The sequence below is a fragment of the Astyanax mexicanus genome, chromosome 9 (assembly GCF_023375975.1).
Source record: "Astyanax mexicanus isolate ESR-SI-001 chromosome 9, AstMex3_surface, whole genome shotgun sequence".
NCBI lineage: Eukaryota > Metazoa > Chordata > Actinopteri > Characiformes > Acestrorhamphidae > Astyanax > Astyanax mexicanus.
This window is the reverse complement of record NC_064416.1, coordinates 36173305-36193405: the sequence shown is the minus strand read 5'-3', so window position 1 is coordinate 36193405 and position 20101 is coordinate 36173305. Positions and strand designations below refer to the sequence as shown.

At 39.7% G+C, this 20101-nt stretch overlaps 1 protein-coding gene and 1 long non-coding RNA gene across 5 annotated transcripts in view; one reads left to right on the top strand and one right to left on the bottom strand.

Annotated features, from left to right (window-relative positions):
* plch1 (phospholipase C, eta 1) overlaps positions 1-13077 on the bottom strand; it is a 150075-nt gene extending 136998 nt beyond the window's left edge. For 2 of the 4 annotated variants that reach the window (XM_049483588.1, XM_049483589.1), the window contains exon 1: positions 12719-13077. The gene's annotated coding sequence lies outside the window, so the exon portion shown is untranslated. The remainder of the gene's footprint in view (positions 1-12718) is intronic. The other 2 variants (XM_049483585.1, XM_049483587.1) reach the window with 2 other exon arrangements.
* The window catches only part of LOC125804584 (uncharacterized), a 432046-nt gene that overhangs the window by 56214 nt on the left and 355731 nt on the right, over positions 1-20101 (top strand). The window lies entirely within an intron of this gene.

The window sequence follows — 20101 nt, the reverse complement described above, 5'->3', positions numbered from 1 at the left end:
TATATTCAGTGATAAATTACCCAGCTATGGTTTACCCAGCAACCTTACTGAAGCTCACTTATTACCTGTTCAGCAGAAAAATAAACAGCTTCCCATTTCCATGGCTGCAGCACACTGTGTTTGCACGCTGTGGTGTTCTATACCTGGCAACACTGAATGTGAAAATGCGACAGGCAGAATGGAAGTGAGCTGAGGCTACAACCCACACAGATTACCGTGAGGTACTGCACCTCTGATGATCATCCTGATCTAGAGTAAAAAATATTATAAGAGTTTTAAGAAAATGTAAGAATTTTAAGAATATAATATTGCAACTCAAGTTATTAGTTTTATTCAGTATAAATAACCCAGTTTTCTAAATGCAGTAGAAATAAAAAAGAAGGAGCATGAGAGAGACTGTAAGAAAGTGTGTAAGAATGAGAAAGAGTATGGAAAAGTATCTAAGAGAGTGTGTGAGTGAGTGTGTGAGAGACTGTGAGTTTGTGAGCGAGTGTGTGAGAGATTGTAAGAGAGTGTAAGAATGTGTGATAGTGTAAAAAAAGTATGTAAGAGTGTGTGAGAGAGTGTGTGAGTGAGTGTGTGAGAGAGTGTGAGAGTGTAAGCCAGTGTGAGAGTATGTGAGTGAGTGTTTGAGAGAGTGTGAGTGTGTGAGCGAGTGTGTGAGAGAGTGTAAGAGAGTGTTAGAGAGTGTAAGAATGTGTGATAGTATGAAAAAGTATGAGAGTGTGATAGTGTGTGAGAGAGTGTTAGAGAGTGTGTGAGAGTATGTAAGAGAGTGTGAAAGAGTGTTAGAGAGTGTGTGAGAGAGTGTAAGTGAGTGTGTGAGAGTGAAAAAGTGAGAAATAGCGAGTTGAGCAGCTCTAATGCCAGCAGGGATAATCTGTTGCTGCTGCCGTTTGGAATTCTGCAGGTCTGCGCTGAACACTGAGGATTACTGCTCTACACCGTGAATAAAGCTTTCATGGGGTTTAGGAAAAATGACACTGTGTATAGAACCTGAAGGGGAACACTGAGTGTCCTGTGTTACCAGGTAACACTGTGGAAGCAGCAGAGATGCTATGTGATACCTGGAAGGCACTGAAAGCCGCTATGCACTGTAAATACCTCCACTGGAACAGCAGGTGTATGTTTCCATACCAGTCTGACCTACTTACTTTTATTGGTGAAGGACTGAAACACAAGGAGCTTCAGTATTTCAGTATTTTAAGATAGCAAAATTTTTAATCTACTAATTGAGAAATTAATGAACAAATATAAGAGTAATCCTCTTACTACAGTCAATACTACATTCTACTGCATTCTATAAACAACACCTGTCTAATATTAATACCTAATCCTGGCCTAGGTGATCCCTCTCCCTGGAGATGTTAGGTGCAGCACACCTGCTTCTAATAGAGAGATGTTCCATGAGGCCTTCATTATCTGGATCAGGTGTTTTAAATAAGGAGTGGAAGTAAAGTCTCTAGAGCAGGACATTTCCAGAAACAGGGCCGTTGTGTACTATGCTATTCTATAGGCTGTTATAAGAAGTAAACTGGTATAAACTAAACCTATAGTCTAAAGCATAAGCTGCTATGTGCTAAAATACGTATCATTCTGCATAGTATATGCTATGCTATATGATATAATTTGCTATAAACAGCCCACTGATGAATGACGTGGACCAACCTCGTTAGACTGTTACAATTGTGTAACTAATTGACTACTTTTTTTTTTTTTTTAACCAGCAACATTTGGTTAGGTTAAAATCAGACTCTGGTTCGTTTAAACCCTTGCTGTGATCTATTTGGGCAAGTTTAAAAAGTGAAATTGCAGTCGAGTGCCGACTAAAACATCCATCCCAAAGACATAATTCAGCCTAGATGCGACAAAGCTAACAAATATACTCCTCTTGTTTGAGCTACACGGCTGTTCAGGTGCAGTTTAACTGATTTGCTACCCACATAATTACTACAGCTAAATGCTAATGCTGTCTTTGCTGCTGCTCAAAGCAAAATTGCACTGAAATACATGCAAGTCAAGAACACAGGAGCTTCTTCCTGTATTTACTTTCTTGCTTCAAACCAGACAGTTCTAAACAACAAGTGGGAAAACGCAATCACATTGTGACAAATTTTGTTAAACTTCCTGAGGTAAAACTAAACCAAAAGCAAGGAGCAAACACTTCGAGTTAACAATTTTGGACCAGAGAAACAGACTGCAGGTGTAAATACGCACTTATTAGGGCTGTCAGCCCTAATAATGCTTTGGAATATATCTGCTAATAATGCTTTGGAATATATCCTAATATATCTGCTTTGGAATGCAGATATAGCCTAAAAAAAGAATTACAAATACAAATAAAATGCAATACAATTATATCATATATTCTCTGGTGTTCTGATCTGCCCACTTGTCTTAAGCTTGCGTAAATAATTCATAAGAAATGGACCAATAGATTGTGTCTTTTTTGTGGGCATATGTGCTGTTGTTCCATTAGTGACATTATTGATTTTTTTCACAAACGTTCCTGTGTGTGTGTGTGTGTGTGTGTTAGAGAGCAGCATGCACCCATTTAGCCTCACACACTGACTCTGAGGGTGGTAACAGCATGTTGAAATAGATCAAGGGTGAACGAACCTCTGAACCTTCTGTCACTCTGTGCATTAAATCAGGACCACCCCCTCTCCTGAGACCCCCAAAGAACTCATCCCACCCTAGTGTAACTGTAAACCCTCTCACTAACTGTCACTGTCAAATACAGTAGTGTCTCTCTGGTGAAAATGTGTAATTGCACAGAGCATACAGAGGAATACTAGAGCTGTGGTGCAGTCTCTTTTCAAAATCAAAATATTTTAATAATTAACATTTTGTTGGTCTTGAGGAATACTACTGCTTTCAGTTTAAATAAAAAAACAGGCTCTGAGTGGTCCAATGGGCTAAGCGCTCCAAAAGGTGATGATGCTCAGCACAAGGCATCTGTGAGCTGATGTATCAGAAATGAGTCCCTGTTGGATACTTGGCAATGCTGCATCAGCAGCAGTTTAAAAAGAGGCGGTAGCTGACTTCACATGTACAGTTGTGGTCAAAAGTTTACATACACTTGTAAAAAAACATAATGTTATGGCTGTCTTGAGTTTTCAATAAGTTCTACAACTCTTATTTTTCTGTGATAGAGTGATCGGAACACATACATGTTTGTCACAAAAAACAGTCATAAAATTTGGTTCTTTCATAAATTTATTATGGGTCTGCTGAAAATGTCACCAAATCTGCTGGGTCAAAAATATACATACAGCAACAAAATTTGTCAATTTTGGTGATGTAGCGAGTTGTGTCAATCAAATTAGCTTCATGTCATGGCCTCTTCACTTCTTGTAAGTGATTCTGATTGACTACAGCTGTTGACTTCTCATGAGCCCATGTTTTTTTACAAGTGTATGTAAACTTTTGACCACAACTGTATCAGAGGAGGCATTTGCTAGTCTTCACCATCCTGGTGTGTTGGGGGATTACTATTGATAGGGCGAGTCTTAATGAGTGTTTTGGGTAATTAGCCGTGTAAATTAAAGAGAAGATGGGAAAAAATTAGAAACAAAATTATAAAAACAATAAATAAATAAACAGGCTGCAGCTTTGATGTAAATGAGCTGGTTTGTCCACTTAGTTCAAAAAAGCAGTCTCTATGTTGTATTGTTTAAATTGTAAGCAGTAGTATTCCTGAGTTGAGAGGGGACAACAATATATAGTAAAATTAATGGTATCAGTGTACGGAGTCTTCGACATGCTCTGTGCAATTACACATTCTCACCAGAGAGGTCACTAAAACCGCATCACCAAAACTTACAGACTGTCACTTTAAAAACAGTGTTTTTTATTTGTTTTGTTTTTAATTTACTTCCAATATCAAATTATGTGTAATAATTAACTGTTTGTTGGTCACGTATATATTGCTTTGTTCATTTTGTTTGTGAAAAATAATGAACTCGGTTCAGTCAATTTGACACAATCATGAAAATTAACAAACACAACCTTCGAAGTGTAAAAAATAACATTTTGACCAAAATTTCTGTAAAATAAATGTCTTCTATTGTGTTTATCATATTTATCATATATGTTATATTGTGGTTATCATAAGTAAACCCTCATCTATTTATAAAAGGGTAAAATGTTGACTACACCAGATGTTAATTATATTTATTTTAACTCAATATAAGCTCAATATTTATGGTAAAAAAAAGTATTTTAACTACTTTTGTTAAACATGGCTAAATGCTGTCCCTTACATAACAGGAATGTTACGTAATCTCAAACAGACATGATTAAATCATTTCTAGGACCATATGATACTATTATCTAAAACAAGAGCAAAAGTAAACAGCTAAACACAACAGTAGAATTCCCCTCGAAGCAACAACAGTCTTATAAACTGGGTCACAGTTCTTATATCTGTACTCCTATTCTGTTTCTACAGGGACAAAAGGCCGCACTGTATACGTCTGTTCAATGACCAGCAGCTTTATTCCACAACAGCCCTGTAAACAAAGCAGTCTTTGGGCATCTAATAATGTTTCTCACATTTCTGGAAACATGAAACATGGCATATTTCCATAATCCCACAGTGTTGGCTTTGGCCGGTCTGCTACATGAGTAGGCAGGGTGGTTAAAGGGCAGATTTCATGGAAAAACATAATGAAAAATGAAAAACAACACAATGTCCACAAAATACACTACCGTTCAAAAGTTTGGGGTCACTCAAACAATTTTGTGTTTTCCATGAAAAGTCACACTTATTCACCACCATACGTTGTGAAAATAGAAAATAGAGTCAAGACATTGACAAGGTTAGAAATAATGATTTGTATTTGAAATAACATTGTTTTTACATCAAACTTTGCTTTCATCAAAGAATCCTCCATTTGCAGCAATTACAGCATTGCACACCTTTGGCATTCTAGCTGTTAATTTGTTGAGGTTAGCTGGAGAAATTGCACCCCACGCTTCTAGAAGCAGCTCCCACAAGTTGGATTGGTTGGATGGGCACTTCTGGCGTAACATACGGTCAAGCTGCTCCCACAACAGCTCAATGGGGTTCAGATCTGGTGACTGCGCTGGCCACTCCATTACCAATAGAATACCAGCTGCCTGCTTCTGCTGTAAATAGTTCTTGCACAATTTGGAGGTGTGTTTAGGGTCATTGTCCTGTTGTAGGACGAAATTGGCTCCGATCAGGCGCTGCCCACTGGGTATGGCATGGCGTTGCAAAATGGAGTGATAGCCTTCCTTATTCAGAATCCCTTTTACCCTGTACAAATCTCCCACCTTACCAGCACCAAAGCAACCCCAGACCATCACATTACCTCCACCATGCTTAACAGATGGCGTCAGGCATTCTTCCAGCATCTTTTCATTTGTTCTGCGTCTCACAAACGTTCTTCTTTGTGATCCAAACACCTCAAACTTGGATTCATCCGTCCACAACACTTTTTTCCAGTCTTCCTTTGTCCAATGTCTGTGTTCTTTTGCCCATCTTAATCTTTTTCTTTTATTAGCCAGTCTCAGATATGGCTTTTTCTTTGCCACTCTGCCCTGAAGCCCAAAATCCCGCAGCTGCCTCTTCACTGTAGATGTTGACACTGGTGTTTTGTGGGTACTATTTAATGAAGATGCCAGTTGGGGACCTGTGAGGCGTCTGTTTCTCAAACTAGAGACTCTAATGTACTTATCTTCTTGCTTAGTTGTGCAACACGGCCTCCCACTTCTTTTTCTACTCTGGTTAGAGCCTGTTTGTGCTGTCCTCTGAAGGGAGTAGTACACACCGTTGTAGGAAATCTTCAATTTCTTAGCAATTTCTCGCATGGAATAGCCTTCATTTCTAAGAACAAGAATAGACTGTCGAGTTTCAGATGAAAGTTCTCTTTTTCTGGCCATTTTGAGCGTTTAATTGACCCCACAAATGTGATGCTCCAGAAACTCAATCTGTTCAAAGGAAAGTCAGTTTTGTAGCTTCTGTAATGAGCTAGACTGTTTTCAGGTGTGTGAACATGATTGCACAAGGGTTTTCTAATCATCAATTAGCCTTCTGAGCCAATGAGCAAACACATTGTACCATTAGAACACTGGAGTGATAGTTGCTGGAAATGGGCCTCTATACACCTATGTAGATATTGCACCAAAACCAGACATTTGCAGCTAGAATAGTCATTTACCACATTAGCAATGTACAGAGTGTATTTGTTTAAAGTTAGGACTAGTTTAAAGTTATCTTCATTGAAAAGTACAGTGCTTTTCCTTCAAAAATAAGGACGTTTCAATGTGACCCCAAACTTTTGAACGGTAGTGTACATCTATAAAAAAGTTAACTATCCAGATCTGTTTACACAGAATTATGCAAAAATTGGCATTTCTGGTGCCTCAGCTCCCCTACTGTCAGGAAGTGCTTGTGTAATTCCTTCTTTGAGCCACCAGTAAAGTCACAGTTCTGTTTACACTAGGGTTGCAACGGTATGAGATTTTCACGGTATGATAACCGTCTCGGAAAATACCGCGGTATCACGGTTATCACGGTATCACAGTTTGTTACATATATTATTATTTTTTTGTTCAATTAACTATTTATTGTAGAAACTACACCATCAGGTGAAGGAAACCATGTTTTTCCACTACTCTTAAGGGCATTAAGAGTGTATATATAAAAAAAAGTTGGTATATAACCAGATACTGCAGAAAGGGGGGATTTATTTCTGACATGATCCTCACAATAGAGATTTCTATTTTAAGGCTTTCACTACTTAAAACCTTCAACATATGAAAAACAGGCACGTCAGAATTTGAAAATGAACGCATGTAAATGAATGGCGTCTTTCACGTCCAGTCCGGCCAGTACCTTTACACGGACACGTGAATCCATCGTAGCACACACTTCACGCCTGTACCTGCGTGCCCAAATTTCGGATAACTCAGCGCTTTTGCGGGCGCTTACCGCATGGGTTGTGCACGACTACAAATAAGTTTTATTTATGTTCAGATTAAAATTTTAAACTGAACACATACTTTGCGCTGCACAGCGGGGTGGTGTTCTCGGAGATGGGAGAAGAGGTTTGATGTATTTCCTCCTTTAGCTGTGACTTTACGGCCACATTGATTACAAGCTTGTTGATTACAAGATTACAAGTCTGTTTTCAGGCTGTTTGAATGAGCGAAATATGATCAGAATTATGTAAATTAACACTAACATAGAAGCATAGAACTATTATTTAATTAAAATTATTTTTAAGAGCAGCTAAACACAGTGCGGAGAAGTTCACGTGCGAGAGAGAGAGAGAGAGAGAGAGAGAGAGATTTGCGTGTTCTGATGTGAGCTACTCACAGGTAAAGGTTCTCTTTTATCTCCTCGTGCTCATTTTAGTCCAATACATAATTCTGCAGTTTCTCAGTGTTTTCTGTCGTATTTTGCGGCTATCGCGAGCGCTTACAACTAACACCGCGGGCCGCGAGGTGCAGCCGTGCTGCCGCTGTTATGCCGAATCCGACTCCCTGCTCAATCCGACTCCCGCTTCGCGGACAGATTCGGCACAACACCCCCGCTGTAGAACTGTGGGAGTGAAAACAGCGCTTATAATTAAGTTAGTTAAGTTTCAGTTTTCGTTATTTGGTTCGTTTTCATTAACAATAATAATTGGTTACTTACCATTAACATAGTGATTATCACACCAGAGCTTTATTTAAAAATAAAATATATAATTAAAAAACAGATGCCTACATCTCAGACTATTTTCTAGAGCCCAACCCGACCCGGCCCGAGGAATGTGGTGGGAAATCTCGGCCCGAACGGACCCGATCTCGGGTCGGGCCTCGGGTCAGGTCTGGTTCGGGCAGAGAATCTAAGCTCTAGTCTGATGCACTTTCTGCCGTTCTCACCGCTGTGTGCTGAGTAGCTGAAGCGGAGCAGAGTTGCGCATGCGCGGGTGAGTTTCTCCGCTGGCTTGCGTTTTACCGGTAATAAGCAAACACAAACGGTATGATAACCGTGCATTTTAATACCACGGTATACCGTGAAACCGGTTACCGCTGCAACCCTAGTTTACACTATAGCAGGTTCGAGTTTTTAAACACTGTGCCTTCACACTGTCCACCCTATTAAACTCTCCTACCTAACTGCTCCACCTTGTAGATGTAAAGTCAGAGACAGCAGCTTATCTGTTGCGACACTGTTAAAATATGTGAGCAATGAGTTAATAAGTTACATTTATAATTTATCTACAGTCATCAAATTAAGGTTTGATTTCTACTAGAGTCTACAAGAGTCCACCTTTCAAACTAGGTTTTTACATTAGTTTAAAAAAAAGTGGAAAATTTAGAATGAGTAAAATTCACTTAGAGCAGTTGCCTTTTGCTGCATGCCCACAAGACACTACACACAGGAGCTTTCTGTGGGCACTGTCTTGTAGGCAGCATCCTCTGCAGAGCCTCTTGTAGGCTGCAAAAGCCACAGGAGGCTTTGCAGAGGATGCTGCCTACAAGACAGTGCCCAGAAAAAGCTATACACAAAACACTGCCCACAAGACGCTTCACACAGGAAGCTACACACAGGACACTGCCCAGAGGATGCTGCCCACAAGACACTGTCTACAGGACACCAACCACAGCACACTGCCCAGAGGATGCGGCCCACAAGATGCTTCCCACAAAACTGTGCTTACAGGAAGCTACCCACAAGATGCTTCCCACAAAACTGTGCTTACAGGAAGCTACCCACAAGATGCTTCCCACAAAACTGTGCTTACAGGAAGCTACACACAGGACGCTGTCCACAGGACACTGCCCACAGGATGCTGCCCAAAAGATGCTGCCCACAGGACACTGCCCACAGGATGCTGCCTACAAGATGCTGCCTACAGGACACTGTTGGCTGGATATGTCTGGTTAGTGGACCGTTCTTAGTCCAGCAGTAACACTAAGCTAATTAAAACACAGCAGCACTATTGTATCTAAACCACTCATTCCAGCACAACACACACTGCTAACACACCACCATCATGCCAGTGCAGTCACAGTAATGTTGAGAATGACCCACCACCCAAACAATAGCTGCTGTGAGGTAGTCATGTGAGGAAAAAGCAGAATAATAAAGTATGCAGAGAAGCAGAAGCACTGTGGTCTGTAATTATAGAACAATAAAATGCTTCTATATGCTCAGTGGCACTTAAAGGTTTTATACCTGTTTGGGTACATAAACACACTGAAATGTTATAGGTTGATCTCAAAGGGGAAAAATGGAGGCGATGGGCCCTTTAAAAGTCTGACAAATGAACTGACCCAGGCTCTGGGTTCAAGTCTCAAAGTCAGTGGAACCCACAGTGACACTGACAACACAAAGAACACAATTCAACACGCCTCGCCTCCGTTAGAATAAAGGTTAAATAATTCAGCAGCCTCCACCACTACTGACAGGCCCCGCTCCAGCCCAGCGCTTCACCAGAGCCGCCCCGCAAGCTGATATTCACCAAACACTGGAGTCATTTTACCCTCCACGTTCCTACACACACACACACAGCGGAGAATGTATCTGTATCATGGTGACAAGGACCAGATTGTTTCACATGTAGGACGGGACATTCCCCAACGGTGTGTGTATAACTGCAAGTTCTTTATTACACAAAATACCTGCTATATAATCCTACCTTTAGTTTATACACTATACAGACAAAAGTATTGGGGCACCTGCTCATTCATTGCTCATTTCTTTCTACTATATTCTGGAGCATCATTGTGAGGATTTGATTTTATTCAGTAATCAATAGAGTTTTTACACGCAGGACTCGATGTTTTCTGTATATTTGTGTTATTACCTTTTCTGATCACTGTCATATCAAAGCATGAAGGCCCAGATATTTTGTGCAAATGACTTTGTGCAAGCTACAATCCACTAAGTTCTAAAGTCATAATCCGCATTTTTGGCACCACAGTTGAGCTCCAAAGTCATTTGACTAACAGCACTGAGCCTGAAGCCTGGTATCTTTTTTCAAGAGTGACCTGGTTGTGACCATAGTGAAGGAATAAGCTGCATAGGTTTAATTTCATATTATCCATGTATCAGTTTTGGGCCAATATTAGCAGAAAACGTTGAAAAGTATAATAAATAAGACTATGGCTTCTAAAAAAGTATTGTTCACCACCTTATTCTTTAGCTATTGCACACTGGCTGCATTCCTTGTTAGGTATTCTTTTTTTAAAGAGAGAAAAAAGTAATTAAAGTCTGATTAAGAACGCATCTGCACATGAAGTGGAATCAGCCTTTGGCAAGGAGGCAGAATTCGACACAACACCTGGAAAGGCATCTTGCGAACTGACAACATTCTACAAACCAGTCAGTGTAAAGTACCGGGAGACGTAGCCCATGTAGGTGGTGATGACAGGGTATATCAAAGTTCTTTCATTTCTTTAAGCTTCCTCACTAAACTGCAGTGTCCAGAACTTGACCAAACTGGACTCCTTTCCGAACTTTCTGCTATAAAACCACCATAACTAACAACTAAATATTAGCGCAACAAGGGATTCCAAACTTCTAACACTGAAAGGAGGAATTTCATTGGAAACTGCTCTTGAAAACACAACATGACTGTGCAAAAATATCACAAAATATGTTATCCTGTGTCAACCAACTTCTGAGCACAAGAGTTTCACATCTGAACGTCTAAATTATATCCTACTATGTACTATTAGGTTAAGCTACAGAGCAGGTGTGCCTCTCTAAGTGGCCACTGGCTGTATATGACACCTTGTGATCCAGGCACAGGTGATGTAAACACTGCAGGTACTTATCAGCGCAGTGTGAGCTCAGTAAACTTGACTCAAATTTAGTGGGCACATCAATGCCTTTACTTGCACAGAGACCAGTGTAAGACTGTAAAAAATCATGTTATGGCAACATCCTAGCCAATGTGTCATTTTACAGTGTTACACCAAGTTACACCACCATCTTTAAGTACATTTAAAGAACTAAAGAACTTTAGTACGGACTGAGCTGTCCAGTTCAAGCTGGTCAAGCTGTTTAATCTGGTTGACCATCTTAGATTCTGTGCTTTGCGTGGCATGACCAAACTGGTCAAAAAATGTTCACCTTAATTATTAGCTTTTTAACCACCTTCACCCTCTAAGGCCATGTTAGACCATCTAAAACCAGCCAGGTGTTGTCAGCAAGAGTCACAGCAACACCTTAGACAATGATTCAACAGTCATTTTTCAATATGACTAAATGAGGAAGACACTAAATGGACACCTCAAGTTCACCAAAGAGATTATGCCATTTAAAGCTTAGTGGGTTAACTGTTAGCTTTGAGTGGGTTTGTACTGTATGTGTTTTTTATTGGGACATTTGCATTTGCACATTACCAGGCTGAAGTGAAATTAGATTTTTTTGTTCAATGTGGCTCAGATCTAATTTTTTGAGTCACTTTCATATGTGGTCCTAAATCGGATACCTATCCGATCCATAGGCATGCGTCATGAATGTGAATGGTCAAAAAGGAATGAATGCGTCTTTTTGCTTTTAAGCATGTACAGCTAACCTTAATCTCACTTGGGTCCCATCTAGGCCCTATGTGCAGCGTACAACCCAAATCTGGCCCATGTTTAACCTTTCCTGATCCTAACAGGCATGTTTATCTGGGTTATGTCAACTTCAGAAATGCTTGAATCTTTTTAGTGTGACAGGCTTCTTTTATGACCTGTTCAGATTCAAGGAAGTGCGCCTATTTAGGAAACAAGGAAGGTAAACAGAACACACTCCTGTCCAGGAACAACCGGGATAAAGACCAGCAACGGTTTTACAAGTTTTACGACCCTGAAAAAACTTCACAACACACAAACAACACTACAAAGCAGCTAAAAAACACAGACAGCAAAGAGTAACTGCGTATAAATGTACTGTGGAAGAATAATATCCATTATTTTGATATAATAACCCACAACACTTCAGATTTCATGCAGCGAGGCTTCACTTTGTATCATATGCTTATCCTTCCTCGTCCCCACACCTGTATTCCGGAACGCCCCGCCTCTTGAGTTGTGATTGGCTAAAAGCGTCTCTTGTACTTCGCGGGCAGAGTGCGATATTAAATATTATCCAATCAGAGCTCAGCAGGGCGGGGCGTGCCCTAAAACAGGTGGTAAACAAAAGCGCAAGCTTCTTGTTTCTTTTTCCAACGGTTTTTTTATTTGTTGTTTGATTAAGAGAAAACGAAAAGTTGTTTTGAGCATCATAGAGATCAAAACGTATAAAATAAATCCCAGTCCAGAGCCTTAATTGTTACGTTTAAAAGATTTTTTAAACGGTTTAATGAGTTCTAACAAACTAAAAAGGCAGATTTTTAGATTTTAATGAATTGTTTTTAATGAACAAAACCAACCAATATAAACAAAACAAACAAACAAACTCACAAAATAACTATTGGAAAAAAACATTACTAAAAAAAACAGCTGAATGGATGGAAGTTGTAACTACAGTAGGGCTGAACAGGTGCACCAACAGATTATTTACCATCAATCATCAACTCCTCCAGCAATATTAAACAAAATAATAATTCAATTTTTTCTGCACTCGTTTTACAATCTAATAATTGGAAAACTGAAGCTCTCCTACACATGTAATGTTATATTCACATCAGAAGGAGAGTTCTGGGATAACTGCACCTGCTAAACAAAGAACACTGAATAACAACTTAACTATTTCACTTACTTGGGTTTCTCTTCAGTAGCAGGCTGTTTTTTCAGGTTATTCCGCTCAGTTAACAGAAGTATTCCTTGTTCACAAAAAAGGAAAGCATTGCAGCTTCTGTCGGAACTTCTCAGCACGTTTCCAGGGTCTGTCTCTGCCCGGGAGAGAGCATGGAAAAGCAGTGTTTACTGCTCCACTGGCCGCAGTCACACGGAGCTGCAGGGTCACGGCACCACCTCCCATTCAAACTCTACGGGAGTCGCTGAAGAAACAGGGCTGCGGGGAAAAGCCGCGGTGGATTCTCGGGAACGGACTGGCCTCTGTGAGGAGGTGTATGGGAACCTGATGGTGGGGGAGGATTTCTGAAACCTATATCTCTCTCTCTAAGTCTCTCAGCTGGGCAACTAAAGCCAGACAGCAGGAGCACACAGTTTGGGACATGGAGGAGGGACACTTGTATAATGACATGCTGATATGTTGTTGTTTTCTGTGATAATAAAAGTGGAACTGTTCTCTACAGAGATAAAACTTCTGCATATCTAAATGATAATTCGTATTTTTAAAAAATGTGGCAAGGGGTGTTCAAACTGTTGTATATGAACATATATTACCAAAATATGGAGACTCATGCATTCATATACTTTGTAAAGTTTTGGCTGTCAAAGATACAGATCGTTAAGTATGCTTGCATTTGTTTATTTGATTTGTAGTATTATTTTATTTGGTAACTATTTATTTACCAAAATGAGTTATTCATTAATGTGTTCAAAGTTTGTTTATTGTTATCTTCCAGTTAAAACAACTCTTTGTGCTAAATTCATATCATAAAAAGTCTGTAATTAAAGTTTTTTTTTTTAAAGTGAAAAAAGTCATAATGGAAATTGTCAAAACTTTACAATTTTGATGCTGCCACCTGTAGTAAAATCTAATTTGATCAGATCCATATATTCTACTGTTTCAAGAGTGTGACTTAGCCTTATTTACTATTTATAACTCAAAATAATATATGACCTAGGCAGTTTTAACAGCCTCCCAATCCTAGGCTACCTTTACTGAACTAATCTCCACCATTCAGGGCTTGTCCTGTGTTGGTAAATGATGAAACGTTTTCTATAATATAAAGTTCTAGTACTTCTTATCAATAAAGGCTATAGGCTATAAATATGGCATAATTGTTTAGTCCAATTACTAAGTTGTATTGAGTTATTTCAGACTGCATTTTTAGCAAGTCCATGAAGCTTGCTATAAATGCTCTAATTTGTGGCTGTTAAAACTGTTTTCAAGTTAGGATACTCTCTCTACTGTATGATTAACTATCCTCTTAACCCATTGCTATTTTTTTTTATTACTTTTTAGTTTTAAGGTTGTGAGGTGTTATCTTGTGAATAAAGTTAATCACTTAACCCACAGTATGTAAATAACTATGTAATACTTAATTAAAACATATGTTTTAGTTTGGGTTAGGTTTATTGTGTAGGTATACACATGCTTAGGCACCCCTGGTCACCCTTTTTTTGTTGAAAAAAAAAATAACACGTTATATAGAGAATTCAAATAAATTTAATTTTCATAAAAATATAAAACACAATTTAATATAGTTGGGAAAAAACTAAACTTTTTTACACATAAAATATTAAACAAACACTGAAAAAAATCAATCCAATATGGTAAATGAAACAAAAATAAACGAAAGTGTGTTTTATTTTTTTAAAAGGAAAGTAAAATAGTGCTGGGCTATATTTGTTTGTATGGAAAAATCAACAAAAGCTATAATTTGACCAGGAATGTTCAATCGTTTCAATATTTTTCTATATGCTGACAGAACAAAAAAAAAGAATAAAGTTAGAATAATATTAGTAAAATGAATATAAGCAATCAGGAAAGTGTGCATATATGTTTTTATTTAATAATAAAAAACTCCCACAGGCAAATAAACTGACATAAATAAACTTTTCGGCCATTTTCACACCTTCTTGCTCATCTGGACAAAAACAGGACAGTAATATGGAGACAAGACAAGTTTCCCAGGAGTCAGTTCAGTGAGGAGAGACGGTCTCCTCATTACTCTTCTTCACCCAGACAATAGAGGCTCTTTCCCAGGCTTTTCAGCAGTGCTTTACTGCTCCCTCCTCCAGAGCCCTTCTTCAGATCCCTCCCACAGTTTCCCTCTCTCCCAGTCAGGAACTCGGCCAGTTCAAAGTCTGACACTCAGCCCGCCAGCTCACTGTTTTCATATGCCTTACTGTTCAAACCACAGGACCAATCAGAGGCCAGGACCCGGCCACAGGCACTGCTCACATTTACACAACAAAGAGTAGGAGGAGGGTCACTTTCCTCCAGATCACCCCCTCCACCCCCTCCACCCACTTACCCTCCACCCTGCTGCCCAAATCTGCTCCATACACTGCTGACCTCACACTGCTTTCACCAGGATCAGTTCAATTCATTTAAATTATAATTAAACATAGCACAACAAGTAAAGAAATTTGTGTTTGGTAGATTATTTCTTTGTTGTAACAATGCTTCTTGACTATAAGCCTTAAAAAGCCTGTTAATTTCCCTTTTAAACAGTCCCACATTTGTAAGAAACATGTATTTGTGGCTTGTTTAGAGCTTCCAGCACCACCTGGTGCAGCACCTGTAAGCATGGGCCCTGCTACAATGGTCAGTTGATATCTGCTCCAAGAATTAGCATCATACCACGTTTGATTGATATGGATATGGCCTGTGCGATAAAGCAGCTTTAAGCTGGTGTTACCTGAAATCAAGGTGTAGCATTATTTGGAGCAAGCCCTGGTACCAGTATCTCCAAACTGAAGGCCAACTTCCCAAGAAGAAGACACCCCAAGAAGATCATCAAACACCAATCGAGTCAACAGCAGACAAAGCTGTTAAGCAATGCCATAGAAGATTTTGCTCATTTTTCATAGGGTATAATCCACATATTCAGCTCTGCTGCTCATCCCACAAATGCATGTTCCATTTAAAAAAATATATATATATGAAAAACATTATATTTACTGCCAATACACATTGTTTCAACAAAAACAAATATCTACCAAAACAACTTTTTTTTTTTACTTTTGTGCTATGTTTTATATAGCAACAAATGTTGTCACAAAGCAGCTTGACCAGGATATACTAAGCCTCTTTTGACAAAACGCTCCCTCAGGATGAGAGAAAGCAAGACTCAAAATGAGGAACCCAGCCTCCTCTGGTCAACCCAGACAAAGTCAGTGTGAAAGTCCATGCAGCTAAATCAGCCATATGTACAGCTGTCCAATGTGGCAGGAATGAATCAATAAAGAGATCCGGAGCAGGAGAGCATCACAGCAGGCAGCAGGGCAGCAGAGTAGTAGAGTAGGGACGAAACTGGAGGAACAGGGCATCTCAATACATGGGAAAGAGATCAGAAAACAGAAAAAAGGAAGGAAAGGGGTTAGGAAGGTCACTGGTCACTGAATTACTGACCCAGGATCAGCTTCTTTGGTCAAGGTAAGTGTATCTAATGCAATGTTTAAAAATGTAAAAAGAAAGGCAGTACATTATTACACACTCCTCAGAATTAAAGAATCAGAGATGCGTGGTAGAAGCATTGTTTTAGGTTACTGAAGTTTTTTTTATATAGAAGTGGTAAAAGTAGAATGTTATGGAGATTTACATCAAACAAAAGTTTTTAAAGCTTTTAAAATATTCTTCAGGCTCACAGAGATCTTTCACAAACATTTTTAGAGAACCAAAAATGAGGAGGGAGCTTCAATGTTTTTTTAGTCAGAGTTAAACGTTGTACGACTGTGAATAAACAGCATGGAGCAACTAAGACAGCGTTTGTTCATAGCTGTGTTAAGTAGCGTTATCTGGCTAATATATTAGATTAAACGGCACCTTATCAGCAGTTTAGCCCAAATAAAAGGTGTATATTTGATAGGTGGGTCGGATTCAGACCGGATCACAATCTCAGGTGAACCGCCCCAGAGTTTATTTGGGACCAGACCTGGTTGTTTTGATCTGCACCCTGTTTTCATACCTGCTCAATCGAATCGAAATAAGGGTACAAACCAACCAGAGTCCATTTTTAACCTGGCCAAATAGTGCTGGTGTGAAAACGCCCTTAAAGTATTGAGAGCACCATCAACCCAATAAGGGATCCCGCTAAATCTGCAACAGTTATGATTAAAGCCAGTATGTAAGGTGCCAAAATTTTGGCCCAAAATTTGGTTGGTCCAAAAGCTAACCGATGCACAGTTGAGGAGGAAAAATCTGTCAGATTGGCTGAAAACAACAAAGTAAGTTGGTTGTAAGTTTTTGTTGCTCAAAAAATGCACATTTTAGTGCATTTCTATGGCCGGTAGGTGTGTACGGGGATAATGTAGGTGTAATTACTAAACTGCCAACTCTAGTGTGAACATGTAACGATTAAGAACAGAGGACATAAGCTACCCCTCCGTCATCACATGTCTTTTCAGAATGCACACACACACACTGCCGAGTCAGCAACAAGTTACCCCCCTCCATCAGTCACGCAAGACCTCCTCTGGCTCTGGAGATACTGGGAGGGCTGCAGAATGCTGCTTAAGCCTCTGCTGGACTCTTTACTCTACATCCCCACTGAGATCTGCTGCTCCACTCTTCCTGAACTGGCTTTTCTCTTTGTTACAAGAACAAGAAGAAGGTTTTAATGCCTGGCAGGGATGTTAACTCAGCATAGCAAGACCAGCAAGTGAGCTCATTAAATGATGCTCAATTCACTTAATGTACTAACATTGATGATACACTTGGTCTACACAGTCATCTCTCGCAGCAGCTCAGGGGTTAAACTGAACCGTGGTAGCCTTAGTTCTCAGCGGTAAACAGAGATGAGCTCTGGTACTATAATAGGACGGAAAGTAAATCCACTGGGTATCCAGGGGGAAAATATGCTTTGCTCCTGTAAACTCAATGAAGGCAGTCTGAGACAAAGACCAAGGCTGGTCTAACCAATAATAGTAACTCTTTTCCCACCTTTTTTCTGGGATTTGACAACGTGGCAGACAACTGTGACTTCATTCCAATAAAAAAAATCATATATATATCGAATATAACCATAGTGTACATGTTCCTCTACAGTCTTTATATATTTTTTCGTCTATGTTGTTCTGATTGTTCTCATTCCCCTCACAGCTCTTTTTTCGGTTTACAATGCCCCCTCCTTGTAAGTGAGGCCTCTAGGACCTTGATGGGGTATCCCATTCTTCGTCTTCTGGCCTTGCCGTTTCTATGGCAACAGGACCCCCAAACCCCCGCCCAAGCCCTGTCCCAATTGTCTCTACCAGTGCTCCAGTTGACCCCCATCAGCTTTGTCGCAGCACAATGGGCTCCTCCTCCACCTTCTTCAGTGGAGGACTGTAGAAGTAGGGATGTGAGTAGATGGGGAAGGATAATAGGCTCTTGGTCATGAGCAGCTGAGATTCTTGTATCAGAGCCAAATTAGACCAGTTTTAAGGGTCTTATATATTTTTCATACACTCATCCTCAAAGAAATCACTGAAAAAAATAATAGTGTTGGATCGAATGCTATTCGGACGGAAGGTAAAAAATGACCAGGAACAATAATTTATTTAAAGTTTAGACTGATATGGCCAATCATATTTACTGAGCTACGGTAGTACAGTAGTGTGTAACACATGAGTAACAAAACATGCCAGGCTTAATGCCATGGAGTTGTAGAGGTTCCTAATGGTGTCCTGTGATGGGTAACAAAACATGCCAGGCTTAATGCCATGGAGATTTAGAGGTTCCTAATGGTGTCCTGTGATAATCCATCTCATACAGTTCAATTTTTTTAAATCGCATGCTATAGGTTCTCAGCAACAGCTTACAAATGCAAATGCCACACCTAGAATCAACTCCAGGCATTTTACCTGCTTAACTTATTAAGCATTAATACGGTTGTATCCCATGAAACCCCAAAAATAGCTTTTGAGCTCCTGAAATGAGGCGTTGCAGGAAAATGGTTGCAATTTCTAAACATTTCTAAAATTAAACCTAAAAGTCTACGCTTTAATTCCATCTTAGTTGTTTCATTTAAAATCCAGTGTGGTGGATCCCATGATCATATTTATTGAGCTATGGTAGTACAGTAGTGTGTAATACATGCGTAACAAAACATGCCAGGCTGAAAACCATGGAGCTGTAGAGGTTCCTAATGGTGTCGTGTGACAATCCATCTCATACAGATAATTTTTTTTTTTACATTAGTTTAGGAACTCTTTGAAAAGATGAGTCTTCAGACGGCGCTTGAGAACAGCGAGTGACTCTGCTGAAGAATCGGGACGTTTGTTTTCTGTTGGTCTTAAAGAATGGTGGGTCGAGCCGAGCCTAAGTGGAAGCTCTAAGAGCTCTTGGTACAGATCTGGCTTTGACCATTGCCATCAAGTATGAAGGAGCTGGGCCGTTTCTGCTCTGTAGGCCAGCGTCAGGGTTTTTAATTTGATGCGGGCAGCAACAGGAAGCCAGAGGAGGAACTAGTGAGTTATCAAAGAAGATGGGGAGATTGTGGTGAAGACCTGTAGTTCGTGGAATGAACAGAAGGTAAGTCTTGCTGGAGTTGAGTTTTAGGTAATGTGAACTCATCTACGATGAGACATAGGTGAGACATGCTGAGATGCGGGATGAAACCTGAGTGTTGGAAGGAGAAAAAGAAAAGATTAGTTAAGTTTCATCAGCATAGCAGTGATATGAGAATCCATGAGATTCTCTTGTTTTTATTATTACAACCATCTACAGATGCTGAGGACATGATTTAAACACACAAACTATTAGGTTTTCAGCAAATAGGATGGGTAAATTGGGTAATGACATTATTGGGTAATGACATTTACCAAGGACACGCTTTCATTTCTATTAAAAAACACCAAAGAAAAACATTTTAGGGGTGATTGTTGGGTGATTAAGCCCCCACAAATAGAGGCTAAACACACCTATTGTCTTTAGAACGACATATACGAGCTCTATGAACCTGTATGGAAGGCAGTTTATTCTGTCTGGCTTGAACACACATCATGAGAAGCCTCTCTCGCCTGCAGCTGTGAAGACGTAGGCTACTATATGCAAGTAAGTGTGAAAAGCAACAGATCCAGACTTGACAAGTGCTAGCTGCTTCAAAGCACCATCAAGAAGCAGACTCTCAAACAGCAGGGCGATGGCAGAACTCCCCTTAACGCTCAGTGTTAGAGATGAACTGGGCTTATTAATGTACAGTATGTTATATACAGTATGTTCCCCTAGTCTTAGGGCTAAACCAGCTCCAGCCTGTCATGTTTAAAGGCTAGGAGGCTAAGAGGATTAATTTTCCAATGTTAATGGCTGAGCAAAAATCTAAGCCTAGAAATGGCAAAAAGTTATACATACAGTTAGGCCCATAAA